At 32.8% G+C, this 19,352-nt stretch overlaps 5 non-coding genes and 10 pseudogenes across 5 annotated transcripts; all 15 read left to right on the forward strand.

The window, feature by feature from the left end:
- The first annotated feature begins 117 nt into the window (after positions 1–117).
- LOC139001243 (small nucleolar RNA SNORD113/SNORD114 family) lies at positions 118–191 on the forward strand (annotated as a pseudogene).
- Positions 192–1,388: 1,197 nt separating this feature from the next.
- On the forward strand, positions 1,389–1,460 carry LOC139001111 (small nucleolar RNA SNORD113/SNORD114 family). The gene has a single exon (XR_011469854.1). It is a non-coding gene; the product is annotated as a small nucleolar RNA SNORD113/SNORD114 family (small nucleolar RNA).
- An 853-nt stretch (positions 1,461–2,313) lies between these two features.
- On the forward strand, positions 2,314–2,386 carry LOC139000892 (small nucleolar RNA SNORD113/SNORD114 family; annotated as a pseudogene).
- A 1,548-nt stretch (positions 2,387–3,934) lies between these two features.
- LOC139001182 (small nucleolar RNA SNORD113/SNORD114 family) lies at positions 3,935–4,002 on the forward strand. The gene has a single exon (XR_011469899.1). It is a non-coding gene; the product is annotated as a small nucleolar RNA SNORD113/SNORD114 family (small nucleolar RNA).
- A 670-nt stretch (positions 4,003–4,672) lies between these two features.
- Positions 4,673–4,742, forward strand: LOC139000821 (small nucleolar RNA SNORD113/SNORD114 family). Its single transcript, XR_011469726.1, has one exon. It is a non-coding gene; the product is annotated as a small nucleolar RNA SNORD113/SNORD114 family (small nucleolar RNA).
- An 813-nt stretch (positions 4,743–5,555) lies between these two features.
- On the forward strand, positions 5,556–5,628 carry LOC139001093 (small nucleolar RNA SNORD113/SNORD114 family; annotated as a pseudogene).
- A 902-nt stretch (positions 5,629–6,530) lies between these two features.
- LOC139000966 (small nucleolar RNA SNORD113/SNORD114 family) lies at positions 6,531–6,607 on the forward strand (annotated as a pseudogene).
- An 864-nt stretch (positions 6,608–7,471) lies between these two features.
- Positions 7,472–7,544, forward strand: LOC139000986 (small nucleolar RNA SNORD113/SNORD114 family; annotated as a pseudogene).
- Positions 7,545–10,468: 2,924 nt separating this feature from the next.
- On the forward strand, positions 10,469–10,554 carry LOC139000837 (small nucleolar RNA SNORD113/SNORD114 family; annotated as a pseudogene).
- A 936-nt stretch (positions 10,555–11,490) lies between these two features.
- Positions 11,491–11,561, forward strand: LOC139000909 (small nucleolar RNA SNORD113/SNORD114 family). The gene has a single exon (XR_011469740.1). It is a non-coding gene; the product is annotated as a small nucleolar RNA SNORD113/SNORD114 family (small nucleolar RNA).
- Positions 11,562–12,353: 792 nt separating this feature from the next.
- Positions 12,354–12,428, forward strand: LOC139001073 (small nucleolar RNA SNORD113/SNORD114 family; annotated as a pseudogene).
- A 2,376-nt stretch (positions 12,429–14,804) lies between these two features.
- Positions 14,805–14,877, forward strand: LOC139000949 (small nucleolar RNA SNORD113/SNORD114 family; annotated as a pseudogene).
- A 1,216-nt stretch (positions 14,878–16,093) lies between these two features.
- On the forward strand, positions 16,094–16,165 carry LOC139001004 (small nucleolar RNA SNORD113/SNORD114 family). Its single transcript, XR_011469796.1, has one exon. It is a non-coding gene; the product is annotated as a small nucleolar RNA SNORD113/SNORD114 family (small nucleolar RNA).
- A 1,585-nt stretch (positions 16,166–17,750) lies between these two features.
- On the forward strand, positions 17,751–17,825 carry LOC139000789 (small nucleolar RNA SNORD113/SNORD114 family; annotated as a pseudogene).
- An 804-nt stretch (positions 17,826–18,629) lies between these two features.
- On the forward strand, positions 18,630–18,702 carry LOC139001045 (small nucleolar RNA SNORD113/SNORD114 family; annotated as a pseudogene).
- The last annotated feature ends 650 nt before the right edge of the window (positions 18,703–19,352 follow it).

Consider the following 19,352-nt stretch of genomic DNA (forward strand, 5'->3'; position numbering starts at 1 on the left):
TTAATCAAGGATCTTTTTCTTGTGATTTTATGAATCATGTATTTATTTTATTAGCATTGAATTAGTGCTTCAATAATCACATATAGAGAAACCAATGGAGGAAAAGAGACCCAAACATGGATCAATGATGTTGACTGGTCACATGGAGTCATATTCGGTGAGTGCGAGGTGTCTGTAACTCTTGTGTTCACAAGAAACAGAATCTGGTTTATCTTCTCTTGTAAATGACCCCATGGGTTGATGTTAGGAATATACAAAAATTATATTCTCATTTTGAGTTCATAGATTTAGATTTATTATTATTAATGAATCGATAGCCAAACCATTAAGAATGTAATAAACAACTAAAGAGAAAAGAGTGAGACATTGTCCAGCTAGGAACATATGTGATGAGGCAATAAAATTAAAATCTACTTATGAAGCCATAAGTGGAAGTAGCATATTCCTTTTTGCCTAAGAGCCATATAGACAGTGATGAGTAATAGTCAATATTATTTTGCTCTTGATCAGTCTCAATTTTAAAATTATCTTTTGTTCAGAGAAAATATGCCACAATATGAAAAATTAATCAAGGTCTAAATGAATAAATAAAATGTAGAAAACAAGGATCAGTGGAGGTAAAGTTTGAAAACTTTTTATCTTCTGCTCTGCTCTGTCCTCCATAGAGTGGACACCCTCGAGCTGATTTAAGGAGTCTTCCAGGGTCACACCAGCTGGGCAAGGGTCAGTATATTTATATATTGCCTAATGATGATCACAATGAAGTTTAGTTTGACATCGGTTACCATATATAATTATAAAATAGTTTTTTGGTGAAGAAAACTTTTAAGATTTATTATCTTACCAACTTTCCTTTGTTAAGATGGAAATTATACATTAAAATATAAATACCTTAATACTGAGTCAATGAAACTCAGAAAGCAAGGCTTGGCCTCAGTTTTCCTTTACCGTCTTCCCTTCTCTGTCCTCTTCAGAACGCAGACACTCTAGATGACATGTGCACCTTTCTCAGTCACAGGCCCGTCACTTCATAGTAGGAGCTTGAGGATTAATGTGAGTTAGGGTTGAAATCATTTTCTTGGTTTCAGTGTGGTTGTTGTTGTTGCCTTAAGTTTATTCCCCGTATTATTAAGAAGTGTGAAGTATCAGTAAAGATGGCAACTGTATCTGTTAAATATGGCCTGTAAGAAAAATTATATCCAGTAATGCATCATGGGAACAGGTGATGATAAAGAGATGTATTGCTGTGAGAGTAAATGTATATTAAGTTTAAAGATATGAGGGCTCATCTTGTTTTTTGTGAATCATAGGCTTTCAGAATTATTGTTATTGGACTAATATTTAATCAATATACAAATAGAATATAATGAGGAAATGATAGAGAATAGTGGATTGATAATGGCTACTGGTGGCCTAGGAGTTACATGGGGCAAATACATGTCTGGAACTCTGAGTTCTCATGTAAAATTACTCTTGTCCATTCTCATCTCCCAGGAATCCTATAGACAGTTGACAGGAAGATCCTAAGATCTTGTTTCTGGTCTTCGTGTTCATGTATTCTCATCTATTAGCATAATTGAATAAATTATAGAATCTATAAATAAACATAAATAAAAACAGATCAATGAAGTATTGTCCAATTATAAAAATTATGTGAGGAGGCAAGAAATAGTATTAATATATTATGCAAATTAGGAACAGATGACACATTACTGTTACCTGTAGAGTTAAAGGATAAATCATAGAAAATGCTCAGAGTCTGGGTTAGTGGTCCAATTAAAATTTGTTTTCTTAGGAGAAAAAGTCTACACCGAATCAATGATTGCCCGAATGCCTGACCATGTGAGAGGTGAAAAGCAAATTTCAATGGACAGAAGGTCTCAACCATTTTTATCATCTGCTCTGCTCCATACTCCTCAGGACAAGCACCGTCGACCTGCTGAAGGTTCTTCCTTGACCATGAGCCATAGGATTGTACCTCTGCTTTAGGAGCCTGGAGACCAATGTGAGTTATAACGAAAGTTCTTATTTTGGTTTGGGGGGTCTGTATTAATAAAAGTATGACATACTCAAAGATGGCCCAATTGCATCCCCTTGGCCAATATGGGATTAATAGGCAGCATTATATTGAATAATTCATATATGAAAAATGTTAATAAATATGACAGATGTGATGATGGTTTCAGGCACAATTAGGGCTATCAAGACCCTTTTGAGTTCTTGTGAATAATAGAGCTTTAATTTTTTATTTAGGGAATTAATGAATTAATCAATAAACTATATCGAAATGAATAAAGAGAAAGCGTCCTTTTTTGGATCAATGATGCTAACTGCCAGAGTATGAGTCATGGATGATGAATAATATGTCTCCAACTCTGAGATCCAACACAGAAGGAATGGGTTCTTTCTCCGTCTGCATTTTCATTCTTAATTATAATTGGACCAATGATTTATCAATGATCATATATATATATATGGTAGTTGCATTGTCCAGTTTAGAACATGTGGGTAGGCAATAAATTCTATTAACATAATTGAAAACAGTGAAAGTCCAAAGAGAAACAAATGGTCCATGACTCTGTAGCCTCTTTGGCTTGGGATGCTATAGAGCAGTGATGGCGAACCTTTTGAGCTCGGCGTGTCAGCATTTTGATAAAACCTAACTTAACTCTGGTGCTGTGTCACATATAGAAATGTTTTGATATTTGCAACCATAGTAAAACAAAGACTTATATTTTTGATATTTATTTTATATATTTAAATGCCATTTAACAAAGAAAAATCAACCAAAAAAAATGAGTTCGCGTGTCACCTCTGACACGCGTGTCATAGGTTCGCCATCACTGCTATAGCGGGTAAAATACAGACAGTGTTTATGTTCTGTGTCAGTGGGAAGTTCACAGTAGTTTTCCTGAAGGCCAATAACATAAATATACTCCAAATCATGAATGCCTACATGACTGGTTACATGAAAGATGTGCGGTAAGGATCTATGAAAGGAAGTCTGAACCTTTTGGTCTCCTCTCTTTGGACTCTTCAGAACAGATGCTCTGGCTGATTTCAGCTCTGCCCTGGTGAAGTTTGCTTTGTTGCCTCCACCTTCGGAGAGAGATCAAGGTGAGTAGTAATCAGAGATTTTGTCTTGGTTGGGTTAATTTGTGTAAGGGTATATTATTCATGGTATTATTAAAATTTAATAATAGCAGCATTATTTACAATTGCTCAGATCTGGAGGCAGCTGAAGTGCCCATCAGTAGAAGGGTAGATAAAAGAGTTGTGGGATATTTACACAATGGAATACTATACAGCTGTAAAAAAGAAGGATCTCTTCCCCTTTGAAACAGCATGGAGGGACCTGGAGATTATTATGCTAAGTGAAATAAACCAGTGATAGAAAGATAAGTATCACATGATCTCATTTATCTGTGAAATCTAATAAAAAAAATAAATTGATGAGCAAAATAGGTCCAGAGACATGGAATCATGAAACAGACTGACAAATCAAATGGGGTGGGGGGGTGGGTGGGAAGAGATTAACCTAGAACCCATGCATAACCCATGGTCAAAGACAATAGTATGGTGGAAGCCTGGGGTGGGGCAGGAGCCAGGTGGAGAGGGGCAAAGGAGTAAAATGAGGGACACCTGTAATATTCTCAACAAAAAAATTAATACATTTAATAAAAATAATTTATTGCCCCATGCTAAATATGATATGAAACATTACATTGATTAATTGAAATTATGTAACATTGAGATTGATTAATGAGAAAGATAAAATCTATGTTGGCAGTTATTCTGTAGACAATAGTTAGATATGCTCAGAGTTGTTGGTTTTTCAGTTTTTGTTTATCATGTATGTATTTTATTATTGTCAATGAATCAATGATTTAATCCACACAAATGTCGAAATTAGTGAGGAGAAAGTTGGCCTCTATGGACCAATGATAATGACTGTGACAGAGGAGTTATGGACATTGAATAATCTGGAACTGTGAGGTGCAGATATCTACATTATAAAACATAAAATTTTTAATGTTTAAAATATTTTTATTATATTTTTGGAATGCCATTGGTTAATAAAATTATATAGGTTTCAAGTGTACAATTCTATAATAAATCATCTATATATTGCATTGTGTGCCACCACCCACAGTCAAATCTTCTTAAGTAACTGCAAATATGAAATGTGGAAAGCAAGAATCAGTAAGGATTAAAGGCTTATTTATTTATTTGTCTTTGATTGTGCTTTATGCTTTTCAGAATGGACACATGTTAGCTGGCTAAGCATTGTTCTGCGCTGCCGAGCTATATAATTACATCTCTGTGTGAAAAGCACACGGACCGATGTAAGTAATAGCCACAGTTCTCATCTTGAGTTTAGCGATTGATTTTTTTCAGTATATCATTAAAAAGTTTTACATAGGATTTCAGAAGGCCAGGTATAGCTCAGTGATAAATATTGTATTTTATGAAATATTAAATTGATTAATGCATAAATGCAAAACAATATAATTTTTAAAAGATATTCGATTCCATTTATAGGTTAAAGATATCATGGCTCTTCCTGTTTTTTTTGTTGTATGTGTGAGTAATTAGGGTTTTAAAATTATTAGCGAATTATGAATTAGTCAATAAACAGTGTAGAAATGAATGAAACAAATAGGGGTGATATTGGATCAGTGATGACTACTGGTGGCATATGAGTCCTACATGATGACTACATGTTGAACTCGGAGGTCCAACATGAAATGTAGTCCATGCCCGTTGTTTGAAGGGATCCCCTAGAAAGTTGTCAGGAATATATGAGGATCTTGGTTTTGATTTTTATGTTTATGCATTTTCTGTCTATATAATTAGATCTATGAAATAATTAATAAGCAAACATAAATAAATAAAGATGGAGGTGGCAAAATATTGTCCAATTATAAAGTAGGTCTTTAGTCAAGGTATATTTTAATGTATATTTAAAACAGTGATGTTGGTAAGGGATTATATGGTATTAGGTCATTATTCTTTGACTAAGGATGATATAGGTATTGGTAAGTGGTAGTTAATATTCATGTCTGTCAGTGGTCAGATCAATATTGTTCATTGACTCATGGGAAATTAAAAAATATATTGTTTTAATGTAGATTACATGAATGAGTGACTCAATGAAAGGTGAAATGCAATGACCAATGACACAATATCTCAACCTTTTTTTTTTATTATCTGTTCTGTCTTGAACTTAGCTTGGTCACATCTAAGATGATTTCAGCATTTCATGGTCAGAAACTCCATGGTTCCATCTCAGTGTTAAAAGCATGGGGACCAATGTGAGTAATAGTCAAAGTACTTTTCTTGGCTTTGTGTTTTTGTTTAAAAAGGTTTTCAGTGCATTATTAAAAATGTCATATAAAATAAAAAATTATATCGTGGCCTATCAAGCATTATATTAAATTAATTAATGAAAGATTTATAGTCAGTAGGAAGTTTTGTTTTACTTTTTGTGACCTTTGTTTTTAGTTAACAAATTAATCAGTAAAAGCGTTAATGAATACAATAAGGAAGTAACCTGTACCAATGATGGTAATTGGTCAAGTACAAGTCTTGGATGATGAGTATTATAGGTCTGAAACTGAGGTCCAACATGGAACATAAATCTATTCTTCTAGTTGGAATTGCTTCCATAAAGAGATGTCAAGAAAATACAGTGATCATATTCTTGTGAGAATTTCCTAGATGTAGATTTATTATTAAGGCTACTGGTATATTGGTGGAACCATTCAACAAATATAAAAGTATTTAAAAAATAAGAAAAAAATAAAAAATAAGAAGGTGAGGCATGATCTAACTTTTAGTGTGTGGTGATGCCTCTTAAGAGATAAATGGATAGAGGTCTCACCTCTTTGACTGAGTCATAAATACTCTTATAAGGAAGAATCCTTATTCTTCTTGGTCTTGAAGATTGAGTTTTTCCTTTTGTAAGATATATGTATATATATAATATATGTATATATATGAAAAGAAAAATAAATCAATAGTGAATTTATAAAATACGGAAAGAAAGCATCAGTGATGATTGGCTCTTTCTCTCTCTTTTTATTTTATTTTATCACCTTCTACTCTGTACTCCTGGGAATGGAAACACTCAAGCTGAGTAGAGCATCTTCCGTGGTCATGAGCTGTGTGGTTGTCTCTATATAAGAAGACGAAATTTAATGTAACAGTAAAAATTCTTTTCTTAGTTTCTGTGTTTTTTAAAAAGGTAATTCACTGTTTTATTAGAAAGTCTGAAATATAATTAAAGAAGGCAAATGCATCTAGTGATAAATATGGGATATATTAAACATTATATTGATTATTCCAGTGGAAATCTGAGGATAATTAATGAAAGTGACACATTGATGTTAGAATAACCAATGTATAAAATAGGGATATAAAGGCTCTTCTTGGGTTTTTGTTTATTAATGTTTAGAAATTAATAGTAGTAAATTAATGATTTAATCAATGAACCTATAGAAATGACTGAAGTAAAGGAGAGACAAGATTGGATCGATGATGAGCACCTGTGGCTATATGAGATATATACGATGAATACTAGTATGTGTCGATCTCTAAGGTCTAACACAAGATCCATCACTATTGTTTAAAGGGGTCCTATAGATCGATGTCAGGAATAAATAAGGATCTTGCTTTTGGTGTTAGTCTTCATTCATTTTTATTCTATTATTTTAATTAAATAAATGGGAGAATCTATAAATTTATAAATAAAGATGAATGTAATGAAGCATTGATCAATTATAAAAATATGTGTTTATGTGAGAAATACTATTGCTATATTATGAAAATCCTGAAGTTCCTTTAGAAATAAATGCTTCATGACTACTACCTGTATAAAGATGACAAACATTATAAGTCATAGACATTGTTCAGATGCTGGATCAATTTGCAAGATCAACATTGTTCTTTTCTTAAGGGAAAAATAGATCCCAAATTAATCATTGCCCAAACTGCTGAATAAACAAAATGTGAAAAGCAAGGATCAATGGAGAGAATGTCTCAATTAGTTATATCATCTGCTTTGCGCTCTGCTTCTCAGGACAGACACAGTGGACTAAGTTAAGGATTCTTCCTTGATGCAGAGCCCCGGAGCTGACCAATGTGAGTTATAATGAACGTTCTTGTCTTGGTTTTGCTGCTTTGTCTAAGTATATTCACTGTACGAATAAAAAGTGTGAAATCCAATCAAAGAAGGTGAACTGTATTCTGGTAACAATCATGGGATTAATAGGAAGCATTATCTTGATTAAAAGCACATGAGAAAACAAGATAATGACAGATATTAATGTAGGGATGATTCTTCATACGTATTAGGGATCTTAAGATCTTGTTAAGCTTTTGATTGTCATAGAGATTTAAAATTTTAATTAGTGAATTAATGAATTAATCAATAAACAATATAGAAATGAATGAAGACAAAGTGGTCTTCTGGATCAATGATGATACCTGCTGGCATATGAGTCACGGATAATGAATAATATGTGTCTGAAAATGATTTCTCTATATGCATTTTCATTCTTTATTATAATTGGATCAATGACTTATCAATGAAAAAATATTTAAAAATAAAGCTGAATGGTAGTTGTGTTGTCCAATTTAAAACATATATGGAGAGGCAATAAATTCTATTAATATAATTTGAAATAGTGAAGTTCAAAGAGAAATAAATGGTACATGACTATAACCTCTTTGGCTAAGGGTGATGTAGACAGGGTAAATTATAGACTATGTTTATGTTCTTTGTCAGTGGGAAGTTCAAGGTAGTTTGTTTTCACAAGAGACAATGAAGTAAATGTTCTTCATAACAAATTTCTAAATGCTTCCATAAAAGATCAGTGGAAGGAAGTCTGTTTTTGTTATCTGCTCTGTTCTCGACTCCTCGGAATGACGCACTCCCGCTGATTGTAGCATTCCTCCGTGGAGACCATGTGAGTGATAATTAAAGTTATTGTCTTAGTGGGAATGGCTTCGTTAAGGGTGTTCACTGTCTTGTTCAAAAGTATTAATTATGATCAAAGAAGGTGAAATAGGCCATGTTAAATATCGCATTGATAGGAAACGTTTAATTGACTAATCCATAAATGTAATACTAAGGTTAGCTAATAAAAGATATCTAGTCAACGTGGAAATGATTCTACAGATCGATGATAGGGATGTCAAAGGATCTTACTCTTGTTTTTAAGATTAATGTTTATTTTTTATAATGAACTAATAAACACACGTTTATTAGAATGAAAAGAAAGAAGGACAGCCATGGATCCATGATGGCTGGTGGACAATGAATACTATGTGTCCACACGAAAGGTACTAGTCCACTCCCCATGTGTCAGTGGATCCTCTAGACTAGCGTGGAAGCTTTTTCCCGCCAAGGGCCATGTGGATATTTATAACATCATTTGCTGAATATAATTCACTTAATATAAATTTATGTTGCTATGAAAAAAGCTCCTAGATTTATTGAATTTCAAGTCCCACCTGCGGTTGCCTCGGCAGGGCCAGACCAAATGACTTCGCAGGTCTTACCCGGCCCACAAGCCGGTAGTCCCCACCCCTGCTCTAGACAGATGTGAAGCATATACATTTGTGTTGGTCTTTGGGGTCATGATTTTAATAATATTAACAAAGTATCAATGGCAGAATAAATAACAAGTATATAAATGAATAAAGATGAAGATGGTGAAGCATTATTCTCTGATAAATATCAAGGTAAATGAATATTAATATGCATTAGAATGAATAATAATTGGACCAAGTGTGTTGCAAGGTTCATAAAAACAATGAAATGTAAGAGTCAGTTATTTCCTGAGTCAGTTGTAGGTTTAAAGTTTATTAAGTTAAAAATAAAAATAAGTATTATCATAAATTAATAAATGCCTAAATGACTGTTTAAATAATTGGTGAAAACTATGAATCAATGAAGAGAAAGTCCCAATGTTTTTATCAACTCTCTGCTTGGTACTTTTCAAAGGCGGTGATCAAGTTAGTTTTGTCTGCTGCGCCATGATCAAGATTGCTATGTTGCCTTTATCTAGGAAAGATACTAAAGTGAGTAAAAGGCTAAGGTCTTGTTTTGGTTTGGGCCATTGTTTAAGGATATTTACAGTATTACCAAGAGTAATATTATCAGAAAGGAACCTATTGCCCAATAATAAATCTAATAGAAAACATTATCTTGATTAATTAATAACATGTAACATTGAGATTGATTAATGAATGACATAAACCTAAGTTGATAATGGTTCTTCAGGTAGAAATTAAGGATATTTAAGTATCTTGTTGTTAAGTTTTTGTGAATCATATATTTTTATTATCAGTGAATTAATGAATTAATCAACACAAAAATAGAAATGAATGAAGAAAAAGTGGACTTCTGATGGACCATGATAGTGATAACAATTTGAAAATATGTGTCTGAAACTCAGGTCCAACACAATGCCTAGTGTATTCTCTCTGTTATATTCGATACTGTAGATAGATGTTAAGAATATACAAAGATCATGTTCTTATTTTGGCTTCATAGATTTATACTTATTATTATTAATGGATCTATAGAACCAGTAAAGAAATGTGAATAATAGCTAAAGAAAAAAGGGTGAAGCATTGTGCGACTTTGAACATATGTGGTAAGTAAAGAAATAATATTTTAAAAATTAAAACATTGTGTTCATTAAGAAATACTGAAAGTAAATCAACAAACAAGAAAAACAAACAAAAACTCATAGACAGGGGGATGGGTTGGGAGGGTAGTAAATGGTAAAGGGGGTCAAATATATGGGGAAGGAAGATGATTTTACTTTGGGTGGTGGGCATACAGTACAATATATAGATGATGTATCATAGAATTGACACTTGAAACTTACATCAACTTATTAACCAATGTCACCCCAATAAATTTAAGAAAAAAGAAAATAATTGAGTGAATCTGTTGTTTTGGGTTAGTCTCAAGTTAGAGATGGTTCCTTTTGTTAAGGGAAGATAATATATACAAAGAAATTTTAAATACCTATGTAATACTTTAATTTTCTTTTGTGCGACTGTGCTTATAATCTCTCAGAATGGACCATTCGAGCTAATTAAGTCTCATTCCATGGGGGCAGCTCCATGCTACCATCTCCATGTGAGCAGCACAGAGAGCAACGTGAGTAATAAATAGTCAAAGTTCCTATCTGGGTTTTAATGATTTTTTTGACGGTATTTAGTATATTTCTAAAAAGTGCCATAGGGAATCAAATTAATCCAACTGTCATCCATTGATAAATATTGAATTAACAGGAAATAGCATATTGATTAATGCTCCAATGAAATTTGGGATTATTAATGAAGGAGGTATATTGATATGAGAATAATTCTAGATACATAATAGAGATATCATTGCCTTCTTGGTTTTGTGAATCATCAAGTTTTAAAATTATAATTAGTGCTTAATTAGATCAATGATGACTACTGGTGGCATCTGAGTCATATATGATGAATATGTGTCTGGAACTCTGATAGATAGATGTCAGGATCAATACAAACCAATACACAGGTTATGTATTTGTACTGATTTCATTGAAATACCAGTAGATATTTTATTAATAGACTGATAGAAATATTAAACAAATAGTTAACTATTTAAAGAATTAGGATGAAGAAATACATAACCATGAATGTATGTGGTCAGGCAAAGGATATTATCAAAATTGAAAGGACATATTAATTAAGAAAACAATGTAGCTGTGAATTTCATCTTTGGTTAAGAATCATATAGACATTGATTAGTATGAATCTATTATATTGTTCTGGGTCAGTGTCAAGAATGAGTTTTTCATCATGTTAGGATAAATATACAGGGTGTCCCCAAAAAAGTGTACACACACTTTGAAGAATTTATAAAGGCAGTGTTTATTAAAATGCATTTCATTTTCAAAATTGAGCTATCAGCTGTTAAAGTATGCATACGTTTTTTGGGACACCCAGTATATACATTAAGATAAAAGAAGAAATATCTAAACCCTGAGTCTATGAAACGTGGTCAGCAGGGATCAATGTCCATTAGGTCTTACATTAAATATCGAGGGATATTTAGGACTGCTTCAGCGTCTTCCTGCCTGCCTCTACATAATAGGAGGATGGAGTTTAATGTGATCATAGTCAGTGTCATTTTCTTTGTTAAGTGTTTTTTATAAGGTAATTCACTGCAGTATTAAAAATTATAAAATATAAATAAAGATGGAATGTATTTCAGTGATAAATATGAGATATATGAGCCATTATATTGATTAATCCATGTATGAAGAGCAGGATAATTCATCAAAGAGGGACACTGATATGAAAATAATGTATGTACAGGTTAGGGGTGTAATAACTCTTCTTGGGTTTGGGTGAGTCATAGTGTTTAGATATTAGTATTAGTGAATTAATGATTTAATCAATAAACAATTACAAAGGAAGAAAATGGGTTCCAATAGGATCAGTGATGACGACTGGTGGCGAACGAGTCACAGAGATGACTACATGTCTGCAACTCTGAGGTCTATCATAAAAGAAACCTAGTTTGGTCTAAGTGTTCATACATTTACATCCTATTATAATTGGAGAAATGAGAGAATCTGTAAACAAATTATAAGTAAAGATGGATGTCGTGACATTTTATAACATCTTATTGTAAAAATACGTTATTACGCCAGAAATTACTATTGATACATTATGAAAACCCTGAAGTTTAATTAGAAGTAAATGGTACATGACTGCTACCTGTATGGCTAAGGATGACTTGAATAGTATGATTCACAGATAGTGTTCAGATTCTGGGTCAGTGGCAAGATCAACATTGTTTGTTTTCTTAAGAGAGAAAAGAATTTATACCAAATTAGTGACTGCCTAAGTGCCTTTCGAACTCAAAGGTGAAGAGCAACAATCAATGGGGAGATTTTCATATGGGGAGATTTTCTCACTTTTTTTTTATCATCTGTTCAGCCTTTTATCCCTTAGAATGGACAAATTCTACCTGCTTTAGGGGTTCTTCCTTCACCATGAGCCGTAGGATTGCATCTCTGTTTTTGGAGCATGGAGACCAATGTGAGTAATAATGAAAGTTCTTGTCTTTTCTGGTATTTGTTGTGAATAATTGCAACATTAATAGTTTTTTGATTAATTCATATGTGCAAAACGATAATCAACAATGATATCTTGTTGTGAGAATGATTCCAGTTAAATTCTAAGAATGTCTAGTTACATTCTAAGGCCTTCTTGGTTTTTAAGTTATAATTAGTGAATTCATGAATTAATCAATAAACAACATAGAAATGAATGAAGACAACATGGTCTTCTGGATCAATGATGATACCCGCCGGCGATATGAGTCACCATGACAAATAATGCATGTCTGAGACGCTGAGGTCCACCTCAGAAGCAGTGCGGTCTTTCTTTTCCTGCAAAGCATGCCTCATTTTATTATCCTCTGCTTTGCTCTTTATGTCTCAGAATGGACGCACGCGACCTGACTTAGGCATCTTCCTTGGTTCTGAATGTTCTGGGTGCATCTATGTTGTAGGAGCATGGAGACCCATGTAAGTAATATTAATATTTTAGATTGAATGGCTTGTTTTATGGTATTCACTGTATTATTCTACATATTAAATGTAATTAAAGAATATGTGCACCCCTATGTGCATAGCAGTGTTATTTACAATAGCTGAGATCTGGAAACAGCCCAGTGCCCACCAGTAGATGAGTGGATAAATAACCCATGGTACATTTACACAATGGAATGCTATGCAGCTGTAGAAAGGAAGGATCTATTACCCTTCGAGATGGCATGGAGTGACCTGGAGATTATTATGCTAAGCAAAATAAGTGAATCAGAGAAAGACAATACCACAGGAAATCACTTATATGTGAAATCTAATGAGCAAAGTAAACTGACCAGTAAAATAGAACTAGTGACATGGAAAGATGGAACAGACTGATGAATCTCAGAGGGAAGGGTGCATTCAAAGATATAATAAATAAATTAATACAGGGTGTCCCCCCAAAATGTATACACACTTTAATAGCTGATAGCTCAATTTTGAAAATTGTACATATTTTTAAAAACACTGCCTTTATAATTATTCAAAGTACGTGTATACATTTTTGGGGGGATACCCTATAAATATAAATATGAAGATGGTGAAACTTTGTCCAATTTTAAAAATATGTGTTTAGATAAAAAGCTATTAATAAATGTATTGGAAACAAATATCTATTAGTATATAGGTACAAAGTGTTATTCTTTGACTAAGTATGATATAGTTATTGATAAGTAATAGTCAATATTCATATTATCTGTCCATTGCAACGTTGATATTGTTCATTTACTTATACATTATCTCAATTCATTACTTACTGACTAAATGGCTGCCTAATAAAAAGGTGACATTCTAGAATTAATGAATTAATATCTCAACTTTATAAATTATTGTTTTCTCTTGTACTCCTTAAAATCATTGCATGTGGGTGATTTAAGCATGCTACCATGATCATAAGCTTTGAGGCTGAATCTATGCATTAAAATCATGGAGCGCAATGTGAGTACCATAGTTCTTTTCTTGGTTTTGTTGTTTTTTTAAAAAAGGTTTTCACCACATTATTAAAAAGTCTGAAATAAGATCTCTGATTGCCAAACATGCTAAAAAAGAATAAGGTTGCTAATACGAAGTATTATGTTAACCTTTGTAGGAAATTAATTAACCTTTGAGGTCATTAATGAAACATATATATTGTTTATGGAAAGTAATTTAAAGACACATGTTAGAGATATATAAGACTCTTGTTTCAAGTTTTTGTGACTCCTTAAGGTATTTATTTTATTATTCGTAGTAAATTGATGATTTATTCAATAAAAATGTGTAGACATGAATGAAGACAATGAGGCTCAACCCTAGATAAATGGTGATGATTAGTGTGCGTAGGAGTCCTTTCCCCCCATCTGAGGTGATCCTATAGGGAGAGGATAGGTATCGAAAGGATCATGCTCTTGGTCTTTGTATACATCAATATTTAAAAATTTCATTAGAAATGGCAACGTAAACAAACAAATATATAGTCATTACATATGAATAGGGTGAAACCCTCATCATTGTTAAAACTATATAGTGGGATGGAAAATAATACCACCCAGTGTATATGTCCTTGAGTAAGTATGAAAAACAGTGATAAATAGCAGTTGGTTACCGATAGAGTCAGTTTCAACTTTGACATTTGATTTATTGAGTGAAAAATAAATAAATATGACCATACATTAATAAATGCTTAAATAACTATGCAAATAAATAGTGGAAGCTCTGAATCCACGGAGAGAAAGTCTCAACATTTTTATCATGTTTCTTTGGCTACTTGTCTCCCGAATGGGCCCTGGAACTGATTTCAGTTTCTGCTGTCTGTCATGGTCCCTCTGTGTCTGAGAGGCGGTCAAGGCACCGAGCGGTCATGTTGTTATCATGGTTATCATGGCGTGGGCCATTTGTGTAAGGATATTTACAGTATCATTTAAAGGCATTCAATTCATAAAAAGTTAGCCATGTCTCATTGTTATGACATGAAACTTTATGTTGATTAATTGATAATGTGCAAGATTGGGATCTATTAATGAATTAAGTATAGTCTATGTGGGAAATGATTCTGCAAAATGATCTCATTCTTAAGATTTTGTAATCCATGAATTATTTTATTATTATGAATGAATTAATCATTTTATCGATACAAATGTAGTAACAGATGATGAAAAATAGACCAAGTCATGGATCAATAATGATTCTTGGTGGTGTAAGAGTCATGACAATGAAAATACATGTCTGAGACTCTGAGATCTAGAACATAGTCTGTTTCTTCTGTTGAAATGGTTTCTATAGAGAGATGTCAGGAATATAGAGATCATATTAGTGTATTGATTTCACAGAGTTAGATGTGTATTTATTAATGGAATAGTGATAAAAATATTAAATATAAATAAACATAAAGAATGAGGTGAAATATTGTTCAATTATGAAGGTTTTGTAGTGAGGAAAAAGGTAATAATGCCATTGAAAACATTGATTCCTATTAAGAAATTAATGGCTCAATCGGTCACCTTAGTGACTAAGGATTATATAGATACTGATAAGGAAGTCTATTTTATTATTCTGGGTCAATCTCAAGATTGTGTTTTTACTTTTCTTAAGATAAAAAAATGTATAGTAATAAAAATTAATACATACCTAAATACTGAGTTAATGAAATGTGTGGAAAGCAAGTATCAATGACAGTTAGTTTAATTTTATTTTTTATCTGCTCTGCCCTGTCCTCCTCAGACACTCTTGAGCTGATTTATGCATTATCCATGGTCACCAGCTTTCGAGTTGCCTCTAGTAGGAGGACAGAGATTAATGTGGGTAATAGTTCAAGTTTTTTTCTTGGTTTCAATGTGTTTTTTTAAATTATTCATTAGAAAGTGCAAAAGATATTTAAGAAGGCAACTCTAACTCAGTGATAAATATGGGAAGTTTATTTTATAAAGATAAAAATAAATTTTACCATAAATGAATAAATACCAAAATAATTATGGAAATTATAGATCAATGGAGACAATGTCTCAATCTTTTTATCATCGGTTCTGCTTGATACTCTGTAGAAACACAGCACCCAGCTGACTTAAGCTTTCTTCCATGATCAAAATAAGGTGTCACTTCTGTTTTCCCGAGAGACAAGGTGAGTAGTCATCGAAGTTCTTGTCTTGGTTTTGGTCATTTGTTTAAGGTAATAACCTTAATCAAATTCCCACTATTATTAAAAGGTATTAAATATAACAAAATGTTATCTATGGCCCATTGAGTAATATAATATGACACATTATGCTGATTAATTGATAATGTTCAACATTAAAGTTGCTTAATGCAAAAGATATACTGTATTGGGAAAGATTTCTATAAATAGATTTTAGGGTTATTCAGGGATTTTGTTCTTGCATTTCTGTGAATCATGTGTATTTTATTATTGTCAATGAATTAATGATTTAATTGATACAAATTTAGGAAGAAACGGTGGCCTCACATGGACCACTGATGACGACTGGCTCATGAGTTATGAATGACGAATAAGATCAATCTGGAATACTGAGGTTTAACACAAAATATAATTAGTGTATTCCCTCTGTAAAGAATCCTATCAACAGAAATATATGAAGAGCCTGTTCTTATTCTGGATTCCTAGATTTAGATTTATTATTACTAACAGATCAATGATTGGACGATTAAACAAATAAAAATAAAGAAAGAAAAGGAAAAGGGTTAATTATTGTCCAACTAAGAACGTATGTGATGAGGCAAAAAATATTAATAATAATTGATGCCCATTAAGACATCAATGAGTTGAAAGTTTTACTTCTTTGTTTAAATAACACTGATAAATAGACAGTGATGAATAAAAGTCAGTTTTATTGTTCTGGGTCAGTTCCAAGTTTGAGTGTGTCCTTATTTAAAAATTAAATTTATTGGGGTGACATTGGTCAATAAAATTATATAGGTTTCAAGTATACAATTCTATGATACATCATCTGTATATTGCATTCTGTGCCGCCCATCCACAGTCAAAACTTCTGTCACCATATATTTGACCCCCTTTACCTTTTATTACCTCCATATCCTCTTCCCTTTGGTAACCGCCATAGTGTTGTCTGTTGTCCTTTTGTTAAGAGAAAAAATATATACATTATGAAAATATAATAATTACCTACATGACTGAATAAATGAAATGCAGAAAGCAGGACCATAAAGGATATCGTCTCAATTTAAAAAAAAATCATTCGCTCTGTTTTGTTTGAGGGGGATTTATTGACAGATGTCAGGAATACACAAAGATGCTTTATTAAATTGTTGATCTTTGTGTATTTTTATTCCATTATTATAATTGGGTAAATAAAAGAATCCATCGAGGAATATATAAATAAATAAAGATGAATGGAGCAAAGCTTTGTCCAATTGTGAAAGTATGTGATTGGGCAGGAAATGCTCCGACATATTGAATACTCTGATATTATTGAGGAAGTAACTGGTTAAAGGGCGTTTTCTCTTTGGCTGAGGATACTACAGACAGTGTGAAATAATAGTCCATGCTCTGTGTCAGCGGCGAGAATGATACTGTTTATTTACTTCCAAGAAGATAAAATGTTAACCCAAATCACTACCTCCCTGAATGACTGACTGAATGGAAGGTGGGGTGCACAGACCAGTGCAGACAAAGTCTCACTCTTTTAAAAATCATGTCCTCTGCTCTGTACCCCGCAGTCTGGACGCACTCGAGCTGATTTAAGCATCGCGAGCTCCATAATTATATCTGTGCATTATGAGCATGGAGACCAAGGTGAGTAATAGTCACAGTTCTTGTCTTGGTGTCATTGTTTTATGTTTTTTTAAAAAAAATATTCATTGTATTATTTTAAAATTGTGAAATGTAATTATTGAAGGACAGCCCTGGCCCAGTCATAAATATGGGGTTCATAGGAAGCATTGCTTTGATTAATCCCTAAATGCAACATGGAAGTCGAGTAATGAAAGAGATTTATCGCCATGAGTAATACTTCTATAACAGAAGTTTTATGTATGTATCTTACTCTCAAGTTTGTGACTTTAGGTATATATTTTATTATTATTGGTGACCTGATTAATTAACAAATTCATGTAGACATGAATTTAAAAACTGAGGACCATGTCTGGATCAGAGGTGACCACTGGTGGCCTAGGAGTCATGGATGATGGCTGCTATGTGTCTGGAACTCTGAGGTCCAACACAATACAAATCTCGTCTAGTGTCATGTTGGAAAAAATCCTATAGATAGATGTTAGAGATATTTAAGATTCTTGTTCTTCTAATTTTATGGTTCATGGATTATGATTATGTTATTATAAAAGAGTCAATATCAAATAATGATGGAGAGAGTGAGGCATAATCCAGTTATCAAAACATGTGGTAAGAAAGAAATTAATATAATTTGGAATGGATAATAAGGGGACCAAGTGTGTTACCCCTTTGGCTAAGGATTACAGAGCTATTGATAAGTAATAATCAGTGCCTTGTTTTGGATCAATTGCAAATTCAACATGTGTCTTAAGAGAAAATACCCAAATAGTACCATAAATTAAGAAATGTTAAATTACTGAGTAAATGAAAGGGCACTACTGTACTGATTTTAACATTCTGCCATGGCCTCCAACTCAATGGTCATCTTAGGAGCATGCACTTCCAGCATGAATAATAGTTGTAGTTCTTGTCTTGGTTGGGAGGGTTGGATTGGTTAATGCATTATTAATAAGTAGACAATATAATCAAAGAAGACTACACATGGCCCATAATGAACATGGGGTTTAATAGGAATGGTTACATTGAGGCAGCCATATTTGAAACACTGATATGTTTCGTAAAACATCCATTCAAGAAACATAATCTAGTGTCTATGGGAAATGATTTTATAAACATTAAGGGTGTCAGGGCTCTTATTCTGAGTTTCTGATTCATGTATATATCTCAGTAAGTTGTCAATTAATGAATAAATCAATAGACAAAGAATAAATGAAGACAGTGATTCATGTGCTTGGACCATTGGTAACGCCTGGCGGTGCATGTCAAGGATGATGAATAACATGTGTCTGGATGTCTGAGATCTGACACAAAAAGAAATCTAGTCTATTGCTCCTTTATATGTGATCCCATAGACAGTTGATAGGAATATTCAGTTATCCCATTCTTGTGCTTTTGTAGTTCATGGATAATTATTACAGTGAACTGATACATGAAGGGTTTAACAAATAGAATTGAATAAAATCCCCGCCACACCAGTTCAACTGTAGCATATGTAATGAACAAGTGCCAGGACCAATCTATCATTGAGGATCTGGGATTCATGTTTCTTTAAATTTCAGAATGCAGCACATGTAGACAGATATATGAATTCTGGGATGTCTTTGGTCTACTGGTTGTTTATTTTATTACTGCATATAAAGTATTTATAAAATTAAAGATTAAGCACTATTTAAATTAAAGAAGGCCAGTGACAAGTTTTGTTATATAACTAGAGCTGTTGTGCCCACTAAATTCCACAGTGAAGTGACATACCAGTAGTTGGTAATGAGCAGCAATTGCACATGCGTTACTGTTACTCAGTGCTATTGTACTGAGTGTTTGGAAAGATCTTGCTTTTATCATTGTGGTGAATAAATAAGTTCATAGCTACTAGTAGCTCAGAGGGACAAAGGAATAATGTTTATGATTTAACCAGTTCCACGCAGATGATGAACCTTTTTATTAAGTAAAACATT

This window comes from Myotis yumanensis, unplaced genomic scaffold, assembly GCF_028538775.1.
Source record: "Myotis yumanensis isolate MYYU_CA2020_CCGP unplaced genomic scaffold, mMyoYum1.0.hap1 SCAF_1, whole genome shotgun sequence".
In the NCBI taxonomy this organism is placed as follows: domain Eukaryota; kingdom Metazoa; phylum Chordata; class Mammalia; order Chiroptera; family Vespertilionidae; genus Myotis; species Myotis yumanensis.